The following is a 27,337-nucleotide window of genomic DNA, read 5'->3' as shown; positions in this document are numbered from 1 at the left end:
CTGTCTTCACTTATAGATGGAAGTTTCATGAACATCTCTTATGTGAGTCAATATTTTCTACAATATTCATTTGTTTCAGTCTCCGACCAGATCATCCAATCACTCGGAATATTCCTTATATTCATGTTGAGGAGCTATGAATTTTTTTTTGTTTTTTTCGTTTATTTCCGAAAATTTTTCAAGCCGTTCGCAAGCCCCGTAATGTTTCGGGTATCAACCTTGGGAAGTTTTTCTTCGTAAAACGTTACTAATAGAGTTTTCATGTAGATATTGAGCTTTAGGCTCATTATGGGAATGTTAGAAAGATCTAACCATGGCAACTAGCTTCACAAACGAAAGCAACAACTTTAGCCTTCATCGGTGAATGATACAGTGAGATGAGCTCATTCCACCAGTCGAATATGAATTTAGGCTAATGAGATAATCTTAGAGAATGACTTGTGCGTAAAAAATTATATTTTTTAGGAGTCTTCAAAACGGTAAATAGAGAAGCGGATTAAGGTCGATTGAGTCCCCGTGCATAGAGGAAAATATTGACCCCCCCCTTAAATTAGAAAAAAAGTGTAAAGTTGGGGTTTTTCGGACGGCCCATCGGATTTAAATTTCCCGTATATTTCTCGAGGGAAATATGGAATACTGTTTGACTTGAACATATATCGCTGAGTTGTTATTTCATTTCATAGTTTTTCATTAGTAATGTGAAGTAGAAAAAAAATAAGAATTGATGAGAGAAATACAGTCGACGCTCGATATAATGACCCCCTTCGTCCCGTCGAAAATGGACGTTATATTGGGAGGGTCGTTATATCGAAAGTAAAACACATATGATAATCGTTCTATGAAAAAATTTGGAACTTATCCTACCGGTCGTTGTAATGGAATGGTCACTATAACGTGGGGTCGTTATAACGAGTGTCGTCTGTATTACTATGCTGAATTGACAGCACAGTACAAGTTAATGTTCTATGAGGGACGAAGTTTTTCTGTTATTATTGGAATTTCGTGTGTTCCAGTTTTTTTCATGCACTTTTCCTTTACTGGCATAGAAATTACCAAACCCCCTGTAAAACACCATATCTTTTTTTATGAAGTAGGCTTTCTTTCGAGTTTCAAGAGGTGCAAAGTAGGAGGGGTGATGTAAGGAATGTATTCTATTGAAAAATTAGTTTTACAAAATATCTGGGCTTGCCATTGCTAAAATAAAAGGCTTTTAAAAAGGCAAGATATCTCGTAAATGCCACTGAGAGGGTTAATTCTTTCAGTACTGATGGTTTAAAGTACCACCAACTTTTTAACTCCCGTAACATTCCTCACATTACGTTGTTGGGTGTTGGTATTTTAAAGTATAAAAAGGCTGTAGAACTACTTTACGATTACCAGATGACAGAGCAAGTGTGGGGCTATTCGTTTTTTAACCCGCGACCCCGTGTAAGGAGGTGTTTTACACCCCACCCGAATATATATCACGGATTTAATTACTCCTATTTTTAAAATGGGTATAACCCAGTAGATGCTTTTAAAGTTATATTATGTTAGGGGAACGCGTCAGACGAAAATTTCCCTCTTTTATTCACTTGAATGTAGCTACTGGTAGGGCCGTAACTAGGCTCTGCCCCGGGGCCCCAGAGACAAATAGGGTCCTCACAAAAAATGCACACTTACTTTGCATAATTTTTCCTTTTTAAAGGGACCCCAAGAAAGTGTCTGCCCCCGGGGCCCCAGAAGGTACGCTACGGCTCTGGCTACTGGGGTGTTCCCTTGTGCGTCCTGGTGTACCTTTACTTGCATGAAATCCTTTCTCAATTTTAGTTACGAAAATAAGATAAAACGCTTACAAAAATGTTTGAAGATGTTTCTATGGATGAAAAATCTATCAATAAGTCAGATTGGTATATATCAGCGGTTCTCAACCGGTGCTTCGCGGAGTCCTTGGGCTCCATGGACACTCGAGGAAAATAAAATGAATCAGTAAATTTCATAAATAAATATAAAAACCACGCCCACGGGACTCCACCTTAGAAATTATGTATTAAAAAGGGCTCCGCGAGTCAAAAAAGGTTGAAAACCGCTGGCATATGTTCCAAGAGCTATCGCAAGATCTTCTGAAAAAGGTCTTGCGATGTTGCCGTGAATGATGACGATGGAATGGGCGTTCCATATTCTACAGCTAAAATTTCGAATAGGCGGCCTATGCATGGCCCCCACAAGGGGTGGGCTGACAAGGCTCCAGCCCTGGGGCCCGGGATGATTTTTATCATTTTTTTTTTGTTTTTCACGCTATAAATTCATCATAAAGGGGTCCGTGAAAGTCTGGTCGGGGCCCGTAAAAGATCCCAGCCTAGGGGCCCTGCTTCAGGATGTGGGGGTCATGGGCCTATGGTAGTATTTTTCGCATTACTCACCATCGCTGCAATTAATGCAAGGGTGCAATTCCTATCAACGAAAGAACTCCTAAATGAATTCAAAAAAAAGGTTCTGTCTCTCATCATAAAGGCTAAAGGGGATCCGATTCAACTAATCGGATCCCAAATAGTAAAAGCGTCTGCACTCCAACAGAAAAAGGGAGATTTAAAACAATTTTTTCAGCTTCCGAACCATTGGCAAAAAAGCTGAAGACTTCATACAAACGTTGTAATTTGTGTGTGTGCGAGAAAAAGACGGAAAAACAAAAACGAGCTTCTCAAACGAGCATTTCAAAGTTTTCATATCTGATAAAGGCAGGTGTTTACTAACAATTTCTTCAATTTTAATTAAATGTTGTTTTCAAGATAAAATTTAAAGACTAAATTTTAAATAAAAAACGCGTTTCAGAAGAAATTAAGCACTGGGGTGTAAAGCACCCCTTGCGCGCTCTCGTGTTCTTCCCTGTATCGCGGGTTAAATATATTAATTGATAAAATTAAGTTATATAGGTGTTTCACCCCAGTAAAAGTGTTTACTACATCATACTTTTGTGTAATGCAGTAAAACAATGCTTTTACAAAATGTTTCCTAAACAAATGTATGAAGCAAACTATGGTTTTCTTTGTGGTAAAATAAATAATCATTCATTATTATGTATTATTTAACATATTTGAATTGGTATTTAGAAACGTATACTGCTGACGAAAACTTCAAGTACCAAATTAATTAATTCGTTGTGGATTAAATAATTTTTTTACAACTATTTTAGTCCTTAATCAGAACTAAAATGACCTACCAAAAAAATTCACATGATAATTATTTCATTTTTTTATAATGTCGTACTGGCTCTCTACATTCACTCATTTGAGTGAAACCATTTTTAGGAACAAAAGTTTTCCTATTTCTTCTGAAAATTGTGAGCTTCGAAAAAGAGACGGCAAAAAAGATTTACATTTGTCTATCACCAGATTCCAGATGATTTTGCAGTTGGGAAAGTTTGTGAAAAAACAATACAGATTTTCAAGAATATGTTTCGTGATCTTGTGGTTCCAAGGTTAATTTTATGAATCCATTACAATTTTTTCTTCAAGGTCATTAATGAAAGATTAGAATTCATTTATGATCTACATAATTCAAAAACACATAAACGGGAGTTAATGAAAAATAAATATTTCCACCAAAAAGTAGAGAAAATCAAATTTCCGCATTTATTCGTCAAAATTCGCAAATTTCGCATTTATTGCACTTATTTTGTAAATACGAAATTTACGAAATCCCTAGTAATTTGTAACCAGTTTTTTCTGGAAAATTTCCTCATCTTCTCCGAGAGAAGTTATCTAGTTAGATTTTCCGATGAGGAAATAACTTTTACAGAAGCTGTCCAGCTGTTTTACGGGTCGGACAAACCCGATAGACTAAGTTTATTTTATTATTCGTGTTTTATATGTATGAAGCTAGAGTTAGAGCAGTTTAACTGCTCATAAACATTGACTATTTTCAGTTCTAGACTTCCTTCTACGGTTTTCATTTGTTTATCTGATACAGAACAAAACGTATATGACAGAATAATCACCATAAGGAAAAAGACAGAAATCTTCGTAATAGGTAGGTATGAACAAAAATGGTAATACAGTATAAATGAATACAATACATTGATTGTAACATCATGAATCGATAAAATGAAAAGTTCAATGATTCGGACGTACATCACCGCATTGCTGTATAACAACGCAAACAGTGTAGTGCAGACATGTAGTGTGATTTCCTGCACATAATTCACGGTGCCAAAAATCGGCAGATGTGAATTTTGCTAAATTGAGGAAAATACATATTATACAATCTGCAGTGGTGTAGATTTCATTCACCAAGGTGAAATCAAGGAATGTGGAATTAGTTGGTTGCTGGGCAATTTAATCTGTTGTGGCCTTCGTGTTTGTATTTGTGTTGTTGTTTACTTTTTTTTATAGGAAAAAATGTTGATTTATATAACTTTTAGATATGATATTTGAAAAATTATTTTTTTAAGAAGAAAGGGTTAGGCAGTGTCGGACACTGCCGCAGTTATTTTGTCAATCGTTTATAGTAAATTTCAATTACGATTTTTTATAATTATGATGTAAATAATAATCGATGCCCAACACCGGCATCGATTTTAAAGACGTTTTCACCTCAAATAATGTTTTTTGAAGTAGTTGTCGGCCCCCGGTGGGGCTGACTTTTTTCGGGTCCAATTTCGGGCCCCCGCATTGAGAATGTCAAGTGGGTCCAATGGGTCTGGGTCGACCCCCATTGCACTGCACCCCATTTCCTCAGTGACGAAATCCACTGCCATACGTGATCTAGCCTCTTCAGATGCCGCCATTCTGCTCTAGAAGGTATTGTAGCGCGCTTGCGTTGGCCTATATTGGCGGCAGTACTGCGCGTTGGTTTTGGGTTCGGGTCCGGCTTTTTTGGGGTCATTCTCTTCGTGATTTTGTGTTCTACGCATTCGTGCCCGATTTTTCTTGTTTTGGTAGTACTTTGCACTTATATATATCACTATCCTATCACTTATATATATCGCGACAGTTTGAAAAAATCCCCGGAAATGTTTACACTTTTTTAAATTTACATTTTGCCTTGTATCTTTTTAAATGTTTAAGATAAAAACTCACATCTCAAAATGAGTTATAACACACATTCTCCTTTTCAAAACATTACTTGGTTCACTGGGATTGCATGAGTATTATCTGAGATATGTGTGTGTGTGTGCGATTTCGTTTATATAGACACGTGTCAAATCCAAAAACTCGAAAATCGTTGGTTTACTTTGCGCGTGCGCAGTTCCTGACGTCAGGCTGCCACAAATATCAAAATGATACTAGCACAAATATTTTCATTTTTTCTCTTTAAATGATACCAAGATAACAACGCCAGGACTATTTTTTATGGAGTTATTGAAGTTTGAAATTAGTTCGATAAAAACAGTCGTTCATTTGGACGAAATTGCCTCCTCACACTCGGCATCGATTTCAAAGACGTTTTTACGTCAAGAAAAGCTGCGTATAATTTGCGTATAGTTGGTCTATAACATTTATGTAACAAAAAAAAATAATTTCTCTTTGTTTCTGGGTAAAAGTTGTAGTTTCTGTGTTTGCTTGTTTCAAATATAATTATGAAAATTGAAATTATTCCCCTCAAACTTTGTTTTTGTGGTAAGGGGATCGATATTTGTAAATTGGTCATTTACTATTGGCTGATTGCATGACTAGGATATTGAAATTGACATAAAAAGAACTTTTTGCACTGATAATCATTTTAGAAACTACAAATAACTTTCAGAATATAAGTCACGTATCTAGACGTTTCAGAGAAAATAAAATTAGAGTTAAGATAAAATTTTAAATTTAACAAATGGTGGGACTTTTCCAATCTTTATTCTTATACTGTTCATCGTTTTCACATTTAAGCCCCCAAAAGAACTCCCACATGATATTTTCAATGCGTTCTCCGTAATATACATGCTCCAAGTCAAGAAATCCTTGGTGAAGGTACTCTTTTGAATAAGCACCCATGCTTTCTTTGAATTTGTCGAGTTAAGCTTGTAGGATATATGCCACTTGGAAAGACATTGAGCATTATATTTTTGTATAGATTTTTATGTTTTCCCACAAGCTTCAGATGTTTTTTTTTTGGTCTTGCGATTACCTATTTAGACTGACTCGCACACATTACGAGGACCCGGATTCAAACCCCATCACCATCACAATTGTGGTTGGCTTATGTTAGTTTTTCGTAGTTCCCAACTGCGGGGCGCGATTACGAGCCGATCTTCCCGTTAAAAAGTCTCGCCACAGAGAGCAATAGGCCTACAACGTTACAAATATTCAATCATCACACTTCACTTCTGAAATACAGATGACAGCACTGAAAATCAGACACAACACTATATACGCACTCAGACTGTTAGGTACACATACTCACACTTCCGGCACAACTCAATCGATAGTAAACTGTCCATGGCGATAGACCGAAGTTGTGTTCGGTTTGAAAGAACGAAAGAAGATTACCTAGGAAACCATTAAGCATGCAAACAAAAGCTATTCCAAGCTTCTTATTCAGCCTTTATGGTTTTTGGAAGTTCCTTGCATTCTACATTCTTTACTGTAGTAATCCGATGCTCTTTTGATATTTGCCTTACAAAAATGAGATCTGATAGAAATTTTCGGGAATAAGCACGTAAATTTTCCAAGTGAAATTTGAGACAAATCACTTGGTCGGGGGGGGGGGGGGCATGATACTATTAAGACGGCCCATCCACGGCTGCAACTAATGAAGGGCGGAGGTAGGGGTATGATGCCCTGGGTGCTTGATCAGGAATCGCGGTAAGTTTATTGTTTTTTCGTTCAAAATTACGGAAACGGGGTGTCAAAATATATGATGACCCTGGGTGACGGAGTAGATTTTCGTTTCTAGTTGCGGCCCTGGGCTCACCGCAATCTTTTTCTTTGTGTGACTTTGAAAAGGAACCTATCCAATGGCACTTGCTTTTGCCTGATGTTGAGAATTTCGCGGAAATGGGAAATTGCACTTCCGTTTTACAGATTCATAGTTCGCACCGCCACGACTTTATTTGAGTGGTTCTTTTCCACAAAACTTTGCACGGCTTCCAACATTTCTGCTCATCTCTCTAATCTCATTTCAAGTGAGGGTTTCATTTCTCACTTTCCCAGATGGGAATCCCTCTATAAGCTCTTGCAAGCAATGGAGACCCATCAGTCCGTCTCTGCAGAGCCGCCCTTAGGGGTATGTGACAGGTGCGGTCACACCGGGCCCCGCACTTACGGTAATAATAATTTCTTGCATAAATTCAGAATTTTTATAAATTCTGGAATTATTTCTCTCTTGCATAAATTCAAAATTTTCGTAAATTCTGGAATTATTTCTTCCATAAATTCAAAATTTTCGTAAATTCTGGAATTATTTCTTCCATAAATTATGAATTTTTACCAATTATTGAATTCTACATTTCCGGAGTTTTCTGCATTTTGATCTAGAAATAAATAATTCTAAAATTATTTCTTTCATAATCTCTGAATGTCTATCAATTCTGGAATTGTTTCTTTAATAAATTCTGAATTTTCCATCAATTCTGGAAAAAATTCGGAACTTTCATAAAAATTCTGGAAATATTTTTTTCAGTTATTTTTAATTTTCATGGGTGCTGTGTGGAATTATCTTCGCCAATTATTTTTCTTATTTTCAATTCATGGATTCTGGATTTTCATTAGTGCTGAGACATTAAATACTGGTTTTGGAATTAGGCCTATCTCTTTCATCAATTTGAAATTTTCTTCATTTCGATTTTTTTTTTGTTAATTTACATTCAATTGCATCTACATTTTTTTGATAATGAATTGAAAATAAGAAAAATAATTGGCAGAGATATTTCCAGCACCCTTGAAAATTCAAAATAAATGAAAGAAATACTTGTAGAATTGATACAAAAATAATTTTATAATTGATGAAAGAAATTTCAGAACTGATGAGAATGCAGATTTCCAGAAATGAAGAAAATGCTGATTTCCAGAATTGATGAAAATTCAGAATTTAAGAAAGAAATTATTATTACCATAAGTGCGGGGGATCCCAAAACGTGGGCCCGGTGCGACCGTATTTGTCGCACACTCCTAAGGGAGACTGATTATAATGATGTAATTCAAATCATGAGTTAAAAAAATAATTTCAATCCCTGATTTCAATAAAGAATAAAAATTGAAGTAGGCTTTGTTGAAAATACAGCCAATCCTTGGTTTACGAACCTAATTCGTTCCTGAAGTCCGTTCGTAAGTGGAATTGTTCGCAAACAAAAATAACTTTTCTCATAGAAATCGACGTAAAATGGATTAAATGGATTAAAATTGATTCCTGGGACCCACGAAGATTTCTAGTGCCAATTGTTACAAAACTTTTTAGACTCAAGCGCATAACGTAAAAACCAATCGAAATCATCATACTGACAATGAAAGCTTAGAGAGAAACAATCCCAAACTTACGAGGTAACGGGTTTAATACCCTATACCAGGGCAGAGCCGGACCAACACAAAAGGCCTCCGCGCAAAGCTCGTGACATCACTGAAGAAGGTCATCTCACCTATAGCCATTGGATATAGCAGACCACCACAACCAAACCAGAACATGGCTCCCACTCTGTCCCAAGGGATATAGCAGACCGACGCATGCGTCATCTTTGCCCTTTTTTGTAGTATATCTAATGGCTATAGTTGAGATGACCCTCTTCACTGATGTCACGAGCTCAGCGGAGGTCTTCTGCTATAGATGGTGTTGGCCGGACCCATGTCTCTAGTTTCGTTAGTTTCCTCTATTAGCCTTAGTATCAAAACCCTCGAAATTTCTGCCTGCAAAACAATCTGGCCATAATTCTTCTCAAACAAAATTCATGCTTCTGTAAGTCATTGTTGTTAAGCTTTATCAATAAGCACTATGAGCTAGCATGTAAGACATTAAAAATGATGTTTCCATAGGTCAGTAAGTGTTGATTCTTTGTCAGAAGTTATTGCAAAACATCTCTGAAAAATTTCTTTGAGGTTAACCTTCTCAAAGTTTGAAAGGACATGCTGATCCATGAGCTTTATAAGAGGAGTCGTATTTGAAGAAAAGAACTAAAAAAAACCGTCATATGGCCACACATTTTTCAATTTCTCCATTGTTCTTTTGGATTAAGTCTAATTTTTTCCGGCTTGCCTGTTTGTAAACCGAATCAATTTTTGTTGTTCGTAAACCGAACTTTGCGCAAACCGAGACGTTCTTAAACCGAAGGTTGAAAAAATAACCGCAATGTGAAAGCGACGAAATGAAAACGATGCTAGGGCCATGTCTGGTTTCATTAATATCATTTATATAATCCCAGTGTAAAAGCCTTCAAAATCTCTGCCAGCAACACAATCTAACCATAATGTCCTCCAAGAAAAATTCATAGTTCTATAAAATATTTGCTGCCAAGCTTTGTCAATGACAGCAAATGCTCGATTATTGATCATTTTCTTCACATCACGGTCATTTTCTGCACACGAGGGTTAATTAGACCTGGGCCTACAATTTATTGCCGATTCCGAACTGCCACCAATTTTTTATACTCATCGAGAGGTTGGTGCGCTAACTCCTCGATGTGGGACTCCCTATTATAGCAATCTTTTTCTGTGGTCATGTCACCGTTTCTGTTGTACCCCGCGTCAGGAAAGTTTCTGACAAGCACAAAGACGAAACCCGGGTATCGAGCTCGCGACACCTCTGAACATTCTTTTGGTACTTTAGACGAGTGTGTCATCAAACTAGGTTATCATGTCCCGATAGCAAATGCAATACGCAATTTGCAACGTAGAATATTAAAATAATGTTTTGAGAAGTGATTGAGAGTTAGTTTTATTCCAAAAATTATTGTAAAAATTTTTTGAAAAAGTTCTCTGATGTAGAGAACATCAACATCATCTTCGCTCTCGAAGTTTGATATGACGTAGGCTGACCATATTTCTTCGAGAGAAATACGGGACATCGGGATTCCAAATACGGGAAAATACGGGACATCGCCAATTATCGCCAAAAACGACGCCAAAACCAAACGAGGTTGCCAAATATTGTTGAAATTACGATAAATCACAATGGCGGGAAATGATGCATTACTACATATAGCAGTGGATTAAAATGTATTCCACGAAAAAAAAACGTTCACCATGGCAAATGTGGAAGATTAATATTATCATATATAGTGGTAATTGTCATAAAAAAATTTCTGAGTTAAAAAATAACGTCAATCTTTGACTTCAATAAAGAATAAAAATTCAAGTAGGCGTCGTGTAAAATACGGGAAAAACCGGGACACTTTTGCCAAAAAGTCGGGACGGCCAAAAAAACAGAAAATACCGGGACTGTCCCGGGAAATACGGGACGTATGGTCACCCTAATATGACGTGTTGATCCATGTATCACAGAAGGATAATAGGAGTCGTATTTAGGGGTGTAAAAATTATTGAGATGAAATCAAATTGTCCAACTAAAGCTGGTATTACACTATAAAACTTTATTAAAGTTCTTTCATAAAACTTGAAAAATGCAACAAATTAGTGTATCGGTTACGTTCGAGCGAATGTAACCTATGAGGCTTTTTGAATCACCTGATATTTCCTTCTTTCTTGAGGGACATACAAATCATAGACAAGGTAACCAATAGGGCGACTTCCTACGCGACTCATGCAAGACATAAATCTAAATTAATATTTAATTTTCTGGACTTCGTATCTCTAAGCCAACTCAATATTTCGAAAACCGAGAATTCAATTCAATTTTTAAAATTAATGATGTGGTGGACAACCCCGCCAAATTTTCGCATTTCCACGGTTAAAATCGACAATTTTAACATTGATTTCTATGAGAATCATCCTGTGCCTGTCCCTCAAAGTACAAATACAAAGCCATAACAGGCAAAATGCCCAACGAGGTGGCTGAGAAAAAGATGCCCATAAAAATATGGATGTTATATATTTCAAAATAACGCAACCCAATTAAAAATGTGATGTGATGATGACTATGACGTCTATTCAAAAAGCCTCATAAGCTTATTGGTTATTTTTTGAAGTTTTGTAAAAGATCTTTTATCAAACTTTTATAGTGTAAAAAAGTAGCCACTTGACCACAGACTTCTGAAATTTCCTTGAGATTCAGGCTTTTTTGCGTGTTCGTAACCAAGACTAGTTCGTAAACCGAATCAATTTTGTTGTTCGTAAGCCGAAAAACGCAAACCGAGATGTTCGCAAATCAAGGGTCGACTGTGCATGAAAAACAAGAAATTTCACATGAAAGCACGGGAATGTCCCGATAAATACAGGTCATATGGTCACAGATTGGACACTTGCTCTGGCGTGGATCAATAATTTTGACAGGGATGATAAATAAAATGGCAACAGAAAGAGGTTTTTCGGTTTGTTTGGTAAACAAAAACGTAATTTATTTTGTATACGTATCACAACCTAAACGTTTTACAATTGAATATTTGTGAACTTTCCCTGAATTTATAAAAAAATAATAACAATAGATCATAGTATTGTTGAAGGCGCTGGTTCAACGCGTCATCCATTTGCGCCGGTGGGATGTTTTTAACCATCCAATCACAACAGGACTGAATTTTTTTTTATTTCGGTTTTTTTTTTATACACCGGGTGTGAGTGAGAGATCTTAGTTATATAGCACCACGTTTGTTTTGTTCAATTCCGAGAGTTCATCGAAATACTCACAAACTAGAACCAATGTTCATCCGTGAATAAATAAACATTGACATTTTATTTCCATCGAGAAATAATTTATTCAGTTTTCTTGAGCTTTAATTTATAGTCACGCACAACTCCGTTACTCTCCCTAGTACAAAGGTAATGTTTTACCGGCTTTTAAAATTTGTTGTCACATTAATGCATAATTGCTTTTCAAAATTTTATGATAAATATTCTGAAAATTGTTATTATTTTTTATTAATCCATTAATTTGAATTATTCGAGATAGTATCAATCGTGATGCAGTTCCCATAAACTCAGACTATAAATTTTTATTATCTATATTGAACATGTGTGTCAGTACAAATAAATTATGCCATTCAAATTATATGCAGTAAAACCTCGATAAGTCGTCACCTCAAGTTATCGAAAAATTACGATGGCTTAAGCGGAGTTCCGTCAGTTTTAATGTGCAATGTTATGAAAATCGTATAAATTTAAAGTAATATGACATTTATTAAAGTATGAATCAAACTAGCAATATCAATAGAATTTATAGATTGCAAAAGAAAAAAATAATAGCAATTTTTTATCTTTTTTATCTCTTATTACTTAAATTATTGCGATGAAATGTACTGTACACTTTGATTTATACCAGTAATTTTTAATTTAGACTAACAGAGCAACTGTTTGAATAAGTAGCTTTTCTTCATAACAGAACTCTCTATTGCACATTAATTTTACATATACATCAAATTTAATTTTAGTGTTTGAATTCTTCATCAGTAATTCATGATGCAACTACAAAGTAATCTCGAACACTTTTGACTTGGTGGAGGGGCCCTGGGCAGGAAAGAGTAAACAGAAGACCTCAACTTGGGAAAGACTGTCTAATTTTTTTCAACAAAGATATTTTCTTTAAATTTCAAGCCCTAAATTAGTAGAATCCATGCTTTCTATGATTATTTATTATCTGTGCCCGTTGCACTTTGACTTTAACTTGATTAATTTGATTCTTTGATTTACATAATTTTTTATTTCCTTGCACTATATGTAATCTTTGACATATTAGTAAATTTTGGTTTTGCTGGAGCCCAGGCAGAAATGAGATCTAGCTTGAACAGTCCCCAACATTCCAAAAACCTTAGTCGGCGAATGAACTTCCCCAGCATAACTTCGTTACTTAAACTGTTCCGTTTGGGTATATAGCATTTTATGGTGACTTTTAAGAATATGGCAATGCTGTTAACAAACTCTTTTTTTTTAATGGGAGCTGTAAAAATAGTCTGTTCCTCTTTCTCAAACTTTTTGATAGTGACGACTTAACCGAAATTAGCGACGAGTAAACAAGGGTTTAATAACATTGTGGTCTATGAGAGCTGGAAGGATCTGAAGAAAAATGATGACTTAACCGGAGTCACGACTTAACGAGGTTTTACTGTATATGCTTTTGTTTCAAAAAATCAGAACACCAACAGAAATTTACAAGAGCAGTTCATGAAATGCTCAAGTGGGAAAAGCTCAAATCAGCAATGCAGTTGTAATTGGCATTTTCATCGTATAAAAAGTTTTTCTTGAGCATAACCATGGCAAAAAATTTGCATAAAGTATATTGAGAGCGCAGTAGCCCAGGTCGATACTCGCCTAAAGATTCAAAGGATGTTTAGAGGTGTCGCGAGTTTGATACCCGGTTCATCCTTGTCAGAAAACTTTCCTGACACAGGGGTGCAACAGAAACGGCAACATGACCGTAAAAAAAATTGCTACTGCAGGGAGTCTCCCATCGTGGGGTTAGCGTGCCAACCCCTCGATGAGTATAAAAACAAGCCTGCCGTTCGGAATCAGCAATAAATTGTAGGTCCCGGTCTAATTAGCCATCGTGTGCAGGAAATGACTGTGGTGAGACAAAAATGATCAAATTAAAGTGGATTGAATGCATCTTGAAATGTCATTACTTTTTCCTCTTTGTTTAAAAAAAATTTAACATCTGACTTAAAACAGATTATTACATAAATAGTTTAATGTAAATTTACACCAACTTGATCAAATAAGTGTTAGTGTCTTTTCTGGTTATGTATGTAAACCTAAAATTGTTCAATCTTGGTTTTACGGGTATAAAAATGTGATGTTTTGGTTGACACAAAATTAGAGGTGCATTCACTTGGGTGGTATGAGAAAACATGCTGATATCGTATGAATACATTGTACTCATGGGCTGAGATATGCCCCCAGAGCACCAAAGGTGGAGCTGCCTGATCTAATGTAGGCCTATATATACACTGGTGTAAGAAATTAAGAGAATTTGCAGACTTGGTCGATTATCTCTAGAACTACTGTACCGATTTTAATACAATTTGATATGTACATACATTGATACAATACAAAACAAATAACCATTCATTAATTGTAATATATACACACGCATGATCGTGCGTAACACTCGTTGGAGTCGGAAGGTATGAAACAGCGGTTGCAGAATAAACAAAAAAATGGGTTAATAGGGGGGTATGGTCCCCTCTTACAGATATACAAAAGGTCTCGCAGCACGATTTCATACTTGAAATAAGGCAGTTTATCATTTCCTGTGGCAATTGGTCCCACTTGTTCAGCAACGCTGTTTTCATTCCCTGGATGGTTCCCGGAGGGGGGTTGCAATTGCCCTCCCCAGAGCGTCTCAGACATGCTCTATAGGGTCAAGGTCTGGAGATCTGGCTGGCCAATCCATCCGGCGAATATCCTCAATCTCTAGAAAATCGTCGAGCAGAAGAGCTCTATGTGCCCTCGCGTTATGGTCCATTAAAATGAACTTAGGGCCAACTGCACCCCTGAAAAAGCGAACATAGGGCTCCAAGACCTCATCCCTATACCTCACACCAGTCACAGTGCCTCTTTCAAAGACATGGAAAGGTGTGCGGCCATCCAACATGATGCCTGTCCAGACCATTAAACCTCCTCCACCATAATGGTAGATTTCGCGGACATTGGAGGGTAGGTAGCGGGTCCCTCCATATGAACGTACGGCGAGAATCGGTGCTTAGGCTGAACCGGGACTCATCAGTGAAGAGAACGGTCGCCCATTGATCCATACTCCAATCTCTATGCTCTCTGCCCCACCATGATAAATGGATTCTCCTGTCCGTAGAAGTGAGTGGGACGCAAACAGCAGGTCTTGCAAACAACCCTCTCTCATGAAGTCTTTTGGAAACAGTCACCCTTGATACACGGGTTCCTGTGGCTGCATACAAGTCACGAGAGAGCTGAGAAGCTGTAGCATTCCTGTTACGCCTCGCTATAATCGACAAATGGCGATCTTCTCTGGCCGTCGTGGCTCTTGGACAACCTTGCCCAGGCTTTCTCTTGATAGATCCGGTATCCTGGAACTGTTTCCATAAGTTTCACATGACGCTGGGCGTTAAATAGAACTCTCTACAAATCTGGAATTGAGATTGGCCTGCTGCGGCAAAATAACACCAAGAAATTTGCAGAGGTGTGCTAGCGAACGAAATGCGTCTTAACTTACGCGCGCTCATAAAGCCTGTTTCTCTACTGGCTCCGCTTACACACACGTGTATGCTTACGTATTTGACGTACAAGATTTCCATTTTTGTCTAGAAGCAGTGGTTTTACATTCAGTTCTTTTTATGAAATTCGATAAAATATGCAAATTCTCTTAATTTATTTCACCAGTGTATAAACTGACATCAAGTCTTCCCCCCAAACTTTCAAATATATCTCTGCCTATGATTATACTACGGCTATCTTTGACCATAGAATTTATGCACCAAGACATTGAATTAGTAAATCCATGCATAGATCTGGATGGGAACTCGGGCATGAATTCCATCCTTGCTATTGCATAGTTGATAGCATCTGGTTTGCAATTGAGCAACTTCTTTTTCTAGTTTGACTCCCCAATCTTGTGATATGATCAGCACCAAGTACAATTATTAGATATCACAAAACCACCAAAGTATTGATGATGTTTATACGGACATTGTCATTTTCTTGATCCAAAATCTGTGTTTCCCATTTTCAAACAAAGTCTTCAGCTGCTGGAACCAAAAGATGGAGATCATGAATCAGAAGATTTCTCTGGATACAGGTGTACATTCGATTTTCTATATTTTGATTCCAGAAGTTGAAGACTTGTATGGAAATGGAAATTTCATTTGTTATCAAGATTTTGCCTATATAAATTGCTGCGGCATTGATACATCTTAGACAAGGTCAAAATCTTGATGGCAAATGAAATTTCCATCTCCATACAAGTCTTCGACTTCTGGAATCAACAGGTACTAGGTAGAATGTCTAATGTACACCTGCATCCTGAGAAGTCTTCTGATTCATTGATTTCTATTTTTTGGTTCCAGCAGCTAAAGACTTTGTTTGAAAATGGGAAAAGCAAATTTTGGATCAAGAATTTGGCAATGTCTCTACAAACATCATCAATACTTAGGTGATTTCATTATAGCTGATGCATACCTGGTACTGATATTATGAAGAGATCGTGGAGTCAAACTAAAAAAGGAGCCTTTCCCATTGTAGGAAAGGCGCTATGAAGTACAAACTGTACCAACAAAGTACAGAAAAATCTCTACCCCCAATGGGCTAAATCAGATGTTCTAATTTTTTGAAACAAAAAGAAAGTGATTTACATTTTTAGACACATTCAATCTACTTTATGCAAGTTTTTTACTACCAATACGCTCAAATTTTTTGAAACAAACATGTATATAGGGTGTCCTGTAAGTGCTAGCATGGCCTTTATCTCATCAACTGTCCATCATACAGGTATGATTCCAATTTAAAAAATGCTCAACAGGCATTCAAAAATTACCCAGTACCAGTTTTGAGAATGAAAATACAATGTGTAACAAAATAAAAAAAAAAAAATCTCAAATTTTTAAATGGTCCCCATGTGCTCTAACTAACAATTAGAAACTTGTTACCCTGTAGAAATGGATTACCTTTTGGGTTTGATAAAACGATTAAATAACCGACGTTTGGGTGTACCCAAAATTCCAAAACAAACACGGCTAAACACATTTCGGAACTATGTGAAGTTCCTTTATCAGTAGCAGAAACAAAGAAGAAAGAAAATATATGCAGTGTTTGTTTCGGAATTTTGGGTACACCCAAACGTCGATTATTTAATCGTATTGTTACCCTGTCTTTCCTGATGCCAACAAAAAAAATCCATGTTTCTAAGTGCAATATTCACAAAGATGTTTGAATTCTAAAAACTGAGAAAAATTCTGAAAGAACAACCTTAAATGCGGGTAAAACGGTTTTACCGTATTTAATGTTATTTCCCAAATTTCCTGTTTTTCAAATTTGAATGTCTCTGTGAATATTGCACTTAGAAACATAGAATTTTTTTTGTTCGGCTCAGAAAAAGACAGGGCAACAACTTTTTAATTGGAAGTAGAGCACAGGGGACAGTATAAAAATTTTGATTTTTTTATTTTGTTACACACTGTACTTTCACTTGCAAAACTAGTACAGGGTAATTTTTGAACACCTGTTGAAAATTTTTCAAATTGGAATCGTACCTCTATGACGGACAGTTGAGATAAAGGCTGTGCTAGCACTTACAGGACACCCTGTATATTTGAATGCAGTCGAATCTAATTTTAATGAATGCTGTTGTATCAAAAATCTTGTTTTAACGAAAACTTTTCTATAATCCCCCAGATAAGTTTACATAAGAGCAATGTAACAAATTGAGTTCCTTTATATCATTATCATATTATTATCAAAATTTTGTTATAACGAAGTGTGATTTCTCTGGTCTCTTGGAGTTCGTTATAATGGGATTCGACTGTATATTATATATTCAAATTATACTACTTTGAATATTCAGAATGATTCTGTTACTGAATTAATTACTGGTTGATTATTTTGCCACGCTAATTCATGTGTAGTTCACACATTTTTGACTGGTTATAAGTTTACTTGTGTTATATATGAATACTTGAAAACACTAGTTGACTCTTGACCAGTCAACAATGTGTTAAGAATTAAACTTTTATCAAGAAACAATTTTTTCAAATTTTCTTGTAAAGCTCAAATCACACACAATAGCATATTTATAGTCACACACGATTTGTGCATGTGACAGCTTTTTTTTTTAAATGTATAATTGGCTTTTAAAATTTGTTGTCACATTAAAAGATTTTTTTTTAGTTTTTTAAATAACTTTTTAAGATTGCATAATCAATATTTTGAAAAGTCATTACATTTTTTTTATTACTCTCTCAATTAGAAGAGATTGAGACAAAACAAATAATATCAATCGTGATGCTATTACCATGAGCTCGACTATAAATTTTTATTAATACTAAACATGTGTGAAAATGTCATTGATGGTGTTTCATGGAAATTAATTTTAAAAATTAATAATAGTGACACAATGGCCGATAGAGGGGTTAGTTATGCACCCTGTATATTGTGTCCGGTCCTTCGATATCCTTCAATGTATCATATACAGTAAAACCTTGTTAAGTCATCACCCTAATAGGTCGTCACTCTAGTTAAGTCGTCATTTTTGTTTGGTCCAGTCCAGCTTCCATAGATTACAAACAATGTTCATAAACCTTGTTTACTCTTCTTTTGGTTAACTTATCACTATGGAAAAGTTTGAGAGAGAGGAACATATTTCTATGGCTCCCTTTAAAGAAAGAGTTCGCTAAAAGCATTGCCATATGTTTAAAAGTGACCATAAAAGCCTTATGTACCAAATCAGGGCAGCTTAAGTAATGAAAGTTAGGCTGAGGAAGTCAATTTGCTAACTAAAAAACAAGAGACATTGAAATGTTGGGGACTGTTAGAGCTTGACCTTATTTTTGCATGGGCCTTACTAATTTGGGGCTTCAAATTTTAACAGAATATCTTTGTTGAAAAACCAGACATTTTTTTCCCAAGTTGAGGCCTTCTGATGTCTGATTTTCCTCATTCAGAGGCCCTCCCCCAAATCCTGTATTCGGGATTACCTGATAGTTGTATCATGAACTACAGATGAAAAATTCAAATCTCTGAAATTAAACGCCATGTATATGTAAAATTTATGTATGATACGTGTAGTTCTGTTGTAAAGAAAGGCTAACTATATATATATTTTCTAACGGTTGCTCTAATTAGTCTAAATTAAAAGTAACTAGTATAAATCGTAAGTGTACCAGTGCATTTTACCATAATAAGTTAAATACTAAAAACTCAAAAAAAGTTAAAAATTCAATGTTTTTCCCTTTTGTAATCTATAAATTTTGTTAGTATTATGATTTTATAATTCATATTTTAATAAATTTATATTACTTTGAATTTATATACAACTTTCACAATATTACATGTTGAAACTGATGGCACTCTAATGCTTAAGCTGTCGTAAGTTTTCCATAACGTGTGACGACTTATCGAGGTTTCCATGTATATATTATTCCTCATTGGCATAATGCTATTGAAAATATTGGGTTGGAAAGGGCTTTGAACTCAATGTTTTAAGAGATAGCCTATACATTGGATATTATCAGAATTCTGGCTTATTTTGAGTAGGAGCTAAGGCCATCTGGGCTAGGGTGGCTTTTATTTCCAACTTTCTAAAATTTTAGCTCCCCTCCCCCATCTTGTTTCATTCAACAAAAAAATTATCTGTGCAAAATTTTAGCTCAATTGGACAAGTGCAAGGCGACCCTTAAATGTCTTGAAATTTGAAGTCATAGTGCACGCAATGATTAATTCGGTTCAAAAACAGTATACTTTTCCCGATCTCGTCTGTTTTCTTCTTTATTCTTTGGGAAATTTATGAGGAACATCCAAGCAGTGGCATAGCAAGGTCTGGTGGCACCCGGTGGCGTAATTACAATCCTACTCTCTTAGTAACACAGGAAGCATTAGCACGCCGGTGATTGGTTACTGCGAGCAAAAAAGCTAGCAAGACGTCACGAGAGGTGGAGTTTTGGGCTCTTCGCGAGCTGTTATTATTGTCTTCTCAATACACGTGAACCGCATTTGATTAAATCAGAAACAAAGGTGGAAATATTTTTCAGTAAATCAATAAATGACAGCAAACATGGGAAAAAAAATTTGGGTGGGTGTCAGATCGAATTGAACACACAACCTTCGGTACGTGAGTCTCGTACTATAACCATTACTCTAACGGTGGATGTTCGATTCCAGCACAATTAAATGTATCTATTGTTAAACGTCGCCAGCAAAAATTTCACCAGGATTGACGTAATGGTTCATCACTCATTTCAGCCAATCTCACGATGCGCTAAATTTCTACAATGTAGCTAGAAATGATGGGAATAGGGATTGTTTATAAGCCACCCGGTGCAGAGTTTTAACTTGTCACCCCTATGCCCACCAAAATATAAAATGAAATTTATTGAGGAAGCAATTTTTTTATTCAATTGGTTAAGTAAAAAGGGCATAATGTTAATTATTTTGTAAACAATTTTTTATGAAAAAAAAACCACGAGTAACGTGCTATGTTGAGATAGACACTTGTTTACTTTATGGTCGGTTCTAGACTGAACAATACTTACATCCCAAATATTTAATCAATTCCCAAGGCCATCTTGAGAGCATCATGGGCCCCGCGCCAAGTGATTTTTCTGAGGCCCCACCTTAGAAATTCTTGAAAAATTTAACTACTCATCTTTCTGAGGCCCCTCTCCTCGTGAGGCCCCCGGGTGGGCATCCTGCTTAATGAAATAATATTGCCATGTTTCCGGTTGTGGGGTGAAAACAGAGTTGATATTTTCAGTCCGGGGGCAAGGGCCCCCTTTAACGGCCGGAGGAGCGAAGCCGTTTGCGGGCCGCAGGTGTCGTTACTGATAAAGTAATCGGAAACTTTTTTTTGCATATCTATGGTTATAGCTGTAGGAATTTTACTACGTTCCCTCTTGCGTCTTATTTGCATATTCGCATGCACTTAATGTTAGCGATTGGACGAAACGTTTTCTGCGCTAATGCATTGTTGAACTACGTGTCATTTCATTTCCATCGCGCGTTGTTGCAGGATACTCTGCTCACAGTCGCGTTTCAGCCCCTATTTTTGTTAATTCTTGACGGTGTTAAATAGCTTCTGTTGGGCCGAGGGCTAGTAACTTGAAACCCCGAGGAATTTATTTTTCTGGTGATTTTAATTTCGTAACTTTTTTTCTTTTAATTCGGTAGTATGAGTTTACCGCCCATTCGATTCCCTGTGTATTACTTCGATTTAAAACGTGCATTTTGGATAATTTCACGTGTATGTGCCCTAAGCATTTCTAACGTGGATTATTGCTGTGCGAAGGAGGATTGGGGAAAAAAACAGGTGAGCGGTGACAAAAAAAAACCAAAACGATTTCCCTTTCTTCACGGGGTTACAGAAGACTCAGCACTTCTTGGTGCTAATGGTGCCAAAAAGTGTACATATAGTGCTTTTTTTACCTGTGACAAAAAGGCGCATTAATACAAAACCGGCAATTTTTTGTCCCCCGCTCAGAGCTGGTACCCGGTGCGAGCCTCACCCGCCTTGCTACGCCTGTGCATCCAAGCCACCCCAGCAATAGTTTAAAAACATTCTGAATCAAATTTCCCAAAAGTTAATCTGAAAAATACTTGAAATAACATTAAAAATGTAAGAAATACTGTTAAATCGTGATAACTCAAATGTGCAACAGTTGACAAAAAACTTTGATCATTAGTTCGAATAATTGGAAATTCAGATTTCGGAAGATTTTCCAAAATAAGTTATTTACAAATATCATATTAGTAAAAATGTCGAACTACTGGATACTCCGAGATGCCATTGACGCGCTATAATGCGTCAAATACCCGGGATTTCGGAAAAGAACGCATAAAAATTTTGTTCATGCGTCCTCCGGGACGCGTAATTACAATCCTACTCTCTTAGTAACACAGGAAGCATTAGCACGCCGGTGATTGGTTACTGCGAGCAAAAAAGCTAGCAAGACGTCACGAGAGGCGGAGTTTTGAGCGAAACTAAATTTCAGAGTTCATTGACGAAAAATGAAAGCATTTTTTATTAAAAAATCAGTAAATCATAGCTGGCCCCTCGCTTCGCGAGTCGATATTATTGTCTTCTCGATACACGTGAACCACATTTGATTAAATCAGAAACAAAAGTGGAGACATTTTTTAGTAAATCAATAAATGACAGTAAAGATGGGGGAAAAAATTTGGATGGGTTTCAGACCGAATCGAACGCACTACCTTCGGTACGTGAATCTCGTACTGTAACCATTACCCCAACGGTGGATGTTGGATTCAAGCACAATTAAATGTATCTATTGTTAAACGTCGCCAGCAAAAATTTCACCAAGAGTGATTACTCGTTTCGGCCAATCACGATGAGCTAAATTTCTACAATGTAGCTAGAAATGTAGGGATTACTTATAAGTCTTCCGAGACGCGTTCTTTCCTAGTTCTAAGAAGAAAAAAAGTAGAGGGAAAAACCACAGAGTAATAATACTATAGAGTGCGCGCGAGGGGTTACAATGTGAAGCAAAGATCCGGAGTCACGTGACTCCAGTCGAAAGGCTGGTCAGGGAATCTCGCTGGCAATGCTTTCCTTATGGCTATTCGTATGACGATCTACACGCGCTGTCTTATTTTTGATTAGAATGGCCAACACTTGCGCAGCTTTCGGATGTTCTGAGCGGTTTAGGAAAGGGGGACCAGTATCCTTTCACAAGGGAATACTTTTTTGCTTATTCCCCTTCTTATAAATTAAAAATTGGAATATTAAATTGACGATGCAATGGATTTCTGACGTAATCTCAGTTTTTAACGACTCCATTTTGGATTTAATTCAATTAAAGTTCCAAGTTTTGGTAAAATTCAAATGTCATGAATCATTATTAAATGTTTTAATAGAATTTTTGGCAATAAATGATTGAAATTGTGAGTTTTATGAAGTTTTAACTGAAATATACGTCTCCGCAAGATTTGGCGAGATTTGGCGAGCTAGTGAGTTCATTCGACTTTTGCTCAACTTGGAAGAAAATATGCTTTTCAGGAGGAGAAATTTATGAAAAATATTCTATTTAAATAGAATGTGAGGAAAACTCCCCCCCCCCCCACTCTAGACAATTGCAGTTTTGCATAAAAGTGCATAACAACCTCTAAAAATAATAGTATTTTTACCCCTCTTCACACCTGAGATAAAACTATTACAGAAAAGAAATTTTTTTATTCATTAATTTATGTTTGTTGTATGTGAAATTGCCGCTTCAAACAAGAAAATTAATTATTCAATTGATTTTTTGAGTCAATATCTGTACTAAGACCTGAAGTCATATATTGTGTACCTCAGATGTTATCTTGAAAAAGAATCATTCTAAAAACGATTTAATACCTTAAATTAAGATTAACATATCATACTTTTGGAGCGAAGAGATTACATATGTCATATATATATATATATATATATATATATATATATATATGTGACGTGTGTAAATATTATATTATATATATGAAATATTATATCCTAAAATATTATATATATATATATATATATATATATATATACATATACACACTTTAAATTATTACATATATACTCTACATGGAATTTTAATTCTTATAATTTAGAGAAATTGATGATGAGATTCTGTAATTTTCTTGAGTAAAATCTATTTTAATCCTGAAATATTATGTAAGTGTTTACAGTTTTGTGTGATGAGGTTATAAAAGGTTTTTCAGGAATGTTAGAAATGAAACTTTTTCTTATTGTTTGAATATTATTTCATGACTGAATATGGTATGAGTGTGAATGTGTTACATTACATAACATAATATGATGCATTATAATTAATTATACATTAATTATGAGTATATAGAGTAATTGTAATGTTCTGGAAAGATATATTTTTGTTTTAATAATCCCTCGTATAAATAAATTTTCGAAATTAAAAGCGACAAAGTGAATGAAGAGAATATTTAAAAATAAAAATGAATTAGGCTTTACAACATATACGTTGTTCCGTTTTCCAATATTTGTTTATTTTATAGAATTTATTTTTTCAAATCTGATACTCCCTAAATATTTCACATAAAAATGAGTGAAATTCATTGAAAAAATGAAGGAAAGTTTTCATCAACTTGATCGAATTGAGTCAAATTTCGTTACAGCAACATCCTAGCTTCTGCGAAAACGCGCCAAATGTAATAGCGCAGAACCTGTTCTTTCCCCGACAATACTGCTCATCTTTTCTTCACGTTCGACAAGTTTTATGAATAGCGTGCGCGGTCTATTTATATCTTAAGTCTATGGGAAAAACCTATCCAACTTTTTTCCCTTTCTTTTTACCATGTATCGTGATCGCGCGACCTTGAAAAAGCGGTTTTATTACTTCGTACACTGTACTGTATTTGACATGAATGTCGCTCTTCACTTGTTAATACAAGATATACGGAAGACTGGATGTTGTGAAGATATTTATTATTTGAGATGTTAATTTTTTTTTTTTAAGGAAGGAAAAACTCATCTCTGCCTCTACCGGGAGTCGAACCCGGGTCCCTCGATTGCCGGACGAGTGCTCTGAGGTAGAGGCGAGTTTTTCCTTCCTTAAAAAAAAAAAAATTAACATCTCAAATAATAAATATCTTCACAACATCCAGTCTTCCGTATATCTTGTGTACTGTATTGATATACACGCGAGCTGTTAAGAATAAGATGAGGGATATCTATCTATTATAGTTGCTTCTCCTTGAATGAGGGGCCGTGCAATTGTCGAATTTTGGAGTTTTTATTCCGGTTACATACCGGAAATTACGGTACTTTCGCGGCTATCTGCCGGCATTGAAAGACAGCGTCTATACGGCGTAAATTCGCCTTGTTCCTACAATATTGCGAATGCGCATTTTTTTTTTAATCGTAAAGGATTGGAACGCCCGTTCAAATTGTAAAACTTTCCGGAGATCGTGGAGAAAACCGAATCTGTAAAAACTCTACCTTGAATATCCAGTTTTGTCATGTAGCTACTATGTGGTTGTCACCGTTTCGCATCGCGGAAATCACGGGTGTGTACGCAGAATCGACTTTTGGATGGGCACAAGGATCTAATTCTTCACAGAAAGTTTGGGTCACTAACACTGGGAAACAATTTTAAATTAACAGATAGTAAATAAAAAATATTTTATTCCAATATTTTAATTCTCTACAAAAATATTTTTGATCTCTACTTTTTTCTTCTTAGAACTAGGAAAGAACGCGTCCTCCGGGACGCGTGAACAAAATTTTTATGCGTCCTTTTCCGAAATTCCGAGTATTTGACGTGTTGTAGCGCGTCAATGGCATCTCTGGTGCACAATATTTATATAAATTAAACATTTTTAAATATTTGTAACCATCGCCATCATGAAAAGTTACGCATGTGCCCATAAGCACATAAATGTCATTGACCACTGATATGTTCAACCATACAAAAAAACCATAAAAAAACAGATGAATGTTTTCTTTTGTCATTTTATTTTTTCCACACGTAAAAGAATGTCATTAATACAAGTTCTAGTATATAGTTGCACATTTTTCATCATGCACAAATAACAGAGTGGTGGAAGCATTCACTCAGGACCCTATAATGTTAAGCACCTTCCTCAAATTTAAGCAAAATATAGGCCTATTCACTGACTAACAAACCTTCTTTGACCTTAGTCATGGATTTTCTTAAAAGTTTACTTGAGAGCCTTGCAAGTCAAAGTCGGGCCATACGTATAACTTCCTGGCCCTAAGTAAAGCAGGTAGGTAGCCTTAATAAAAGAACAAAAAAGTGACACTTTTTCAGGAATCACATTAAGGCATTGCAACCCCAGTAGCACAACAATATAGTACAATATCTGGACCATATCGTTATATATCAAAATGTCAGAGGAATATCAGATGTCATAACTATGATATAAAAAAAACCTTGTCCTATATGGTGCAAATTATTTATGATATTAATTGATCAAGTCTTTAATTTGTCGAATATATATTTGATTCCATGTAAATAATCTTTACTTTAAAGCAGCAACTTGCTACAATAAATTATTTTGATATACACTGCTCAAAACCATTAGGGGATCAAGCAAAAAAGTGAAGAAAACCGTGCGAGACAGCCACGTATTGGCATACAATGGATAGTACACGCGTATCAATGCGCAATACAGAAAAAAGACGTAAAAAAATTCGGAATTAAGCTTTAATTCTTTGAAAATATGGAAAAAACATGAAAAGATGATTTAGGGCAACAATTTGGTTACATGTAAACGATAAAAAAAAGTACTGTTTAGACATGATGCATGAGTTTTAATAGGGCGCGTGGTCTCCTCGAACAGCTGACTGCTGCACACCTGTTTGCCATGGATGCGATGAGGTTATCGATCAGACTTTGGGGAATACTGTTCCACTCCTCAAGAAGTGCAATCTGCAAGTCTCGGACAGTAACGGGCGGCCTTGGTCGCGCAGCAATGCGTCGTTCGAGCATGTCCCAAACATGCTTGATTGGATTCAGGTCAGGAGAGCACGCTGGCCATTCCATACGCTGTATTGTTTCAGCTTCAAGCATGTTCTCCACCAGACGAGCTCTATGCGGTCGGGCATTATCATCCTGGAAAACAAAGGAATCTCCAATGGCTCCAGCGTAAGGGATGACATGAGGTCGCAGTATCTCGTCTGCATACCTTCGGGCCGTCAAAGTGCCATTCCGAATGATATGCAGGTCCGTACGTCCGCCTATGCTGATTCCACCCCATACCATCCAACCAGCTCGTCTGTATTGTGACCTTTCATGAACGAATGCAGGGTTATTTCTAGTGCCCCTGTCCCTCCATACCAGAACACGTCGGGTGTCACACTCCAGAGTGAATCGGGACTCGTCTGTAAACAGCACTTGGCTCCAATCATGTTGCTCCCAATCTCGATGTTAAGCAGCCCATCTTCTTCGGGCCGCACGGTGGCGTGGGGTCAACGGAATGCAGACCATTGGCCTACGTGCATAGAGCCCTCCCTCATGAAGCCGATTGCGTACTGTTTGGCTGGACACCCTTCGTCCTGTTGCCAAGAGCAACCGTCTTTGCAGCTGCACAGCATTCTCTGTTCTGTTTCGACGGGCTGTTAACCGTACATACCGGTCATCAGTTGCTATAGTGGCGCGTGGCCGACCTTGCCCTGGTCGACGTATAACATTTCCTGTTTCTTGGAATCGATTCCACAGCCTTGCAACAACACTTCTGGCGACTCCAACAGCGTCCGCGACACTACGTTGTGTTTGCCCGGATTCCAGTCTGCCTATAACACGCCATGCCATGGATTCCGGTATATCACGTTGTTGAGACATCCTCAAGTCACCTTGTCTCAAAAAAAAAATACTGCGCAATCGAATTTCACAGTTACGGTAGTAAAACAGACGTTTCTGCAACATCCCGATTTCTGCCCTTATCTCCTTTTTCTGGTTTTTGACGTCATGAACTTTGATTTGCATATGAAGTTTTCTTCTTCCGTTTCCTGCTAGGCTTTAAATTATGGATGATTCATTTTATGTTACTTATCGGTATACATCTTTGCGTAATTTTGTTAAAACCATGTGCTCCCCTAATTGTTTTGAGCAGTGTAGTTTGAAATACACAGATCTATATCCTGAACATGACATAGATCTATATCTTGAACCTGACAAAGATAT

At 36.5% G+C, this 27,337-nt stretch overlaps 1 protein-coding gene across 2 annotated transcripts in view; it reads left to right on the top strand.

The window, feature by feature from the left end:
- Positions 1-11,367: 11,367 nt before the first annotated feature.
- Positions 11,368-27,337, top strand: part of Gnpat (dihydroxyacetone phosphate acyltransferase) — a 72,160-nt gene continuing 56,190 nt past the window's right edge. The window contains exon 1 of one of the 2 annotated variants that reach the window (XM_089246638.1): positions 11,368-11,822. The gene's annotated coding sequence lies outside the window, so the exon portion shown is untranslated. Of the gene's footprint in view, positions 11,823-20,864; positions 20,983-27,337 lie in introns of those variants that run through there. The other variant, XM_089246639.1, reaches the window with a different exon arrangement.

The sequence above is a fragment of the Pholcus phalangioides genome, unplaced genomic scaffold (assembly GCF_987345545.1).
Source record: "Pholcus phalangioides strain wild (caught in Gottingen) unplaced genomic scaffold, Ppha-v1.0 ptg000017l_1, whole genome shotgun sequence".
NCBI lineage: Eukaryota > Metazoa > Arthropoda > Arachnida > Araneae > Pholcidae > Pholcus > Pholcus phalangioides.
This window is presented reverse-complemented; position numbering and strand designations above follow the sequence as displayed.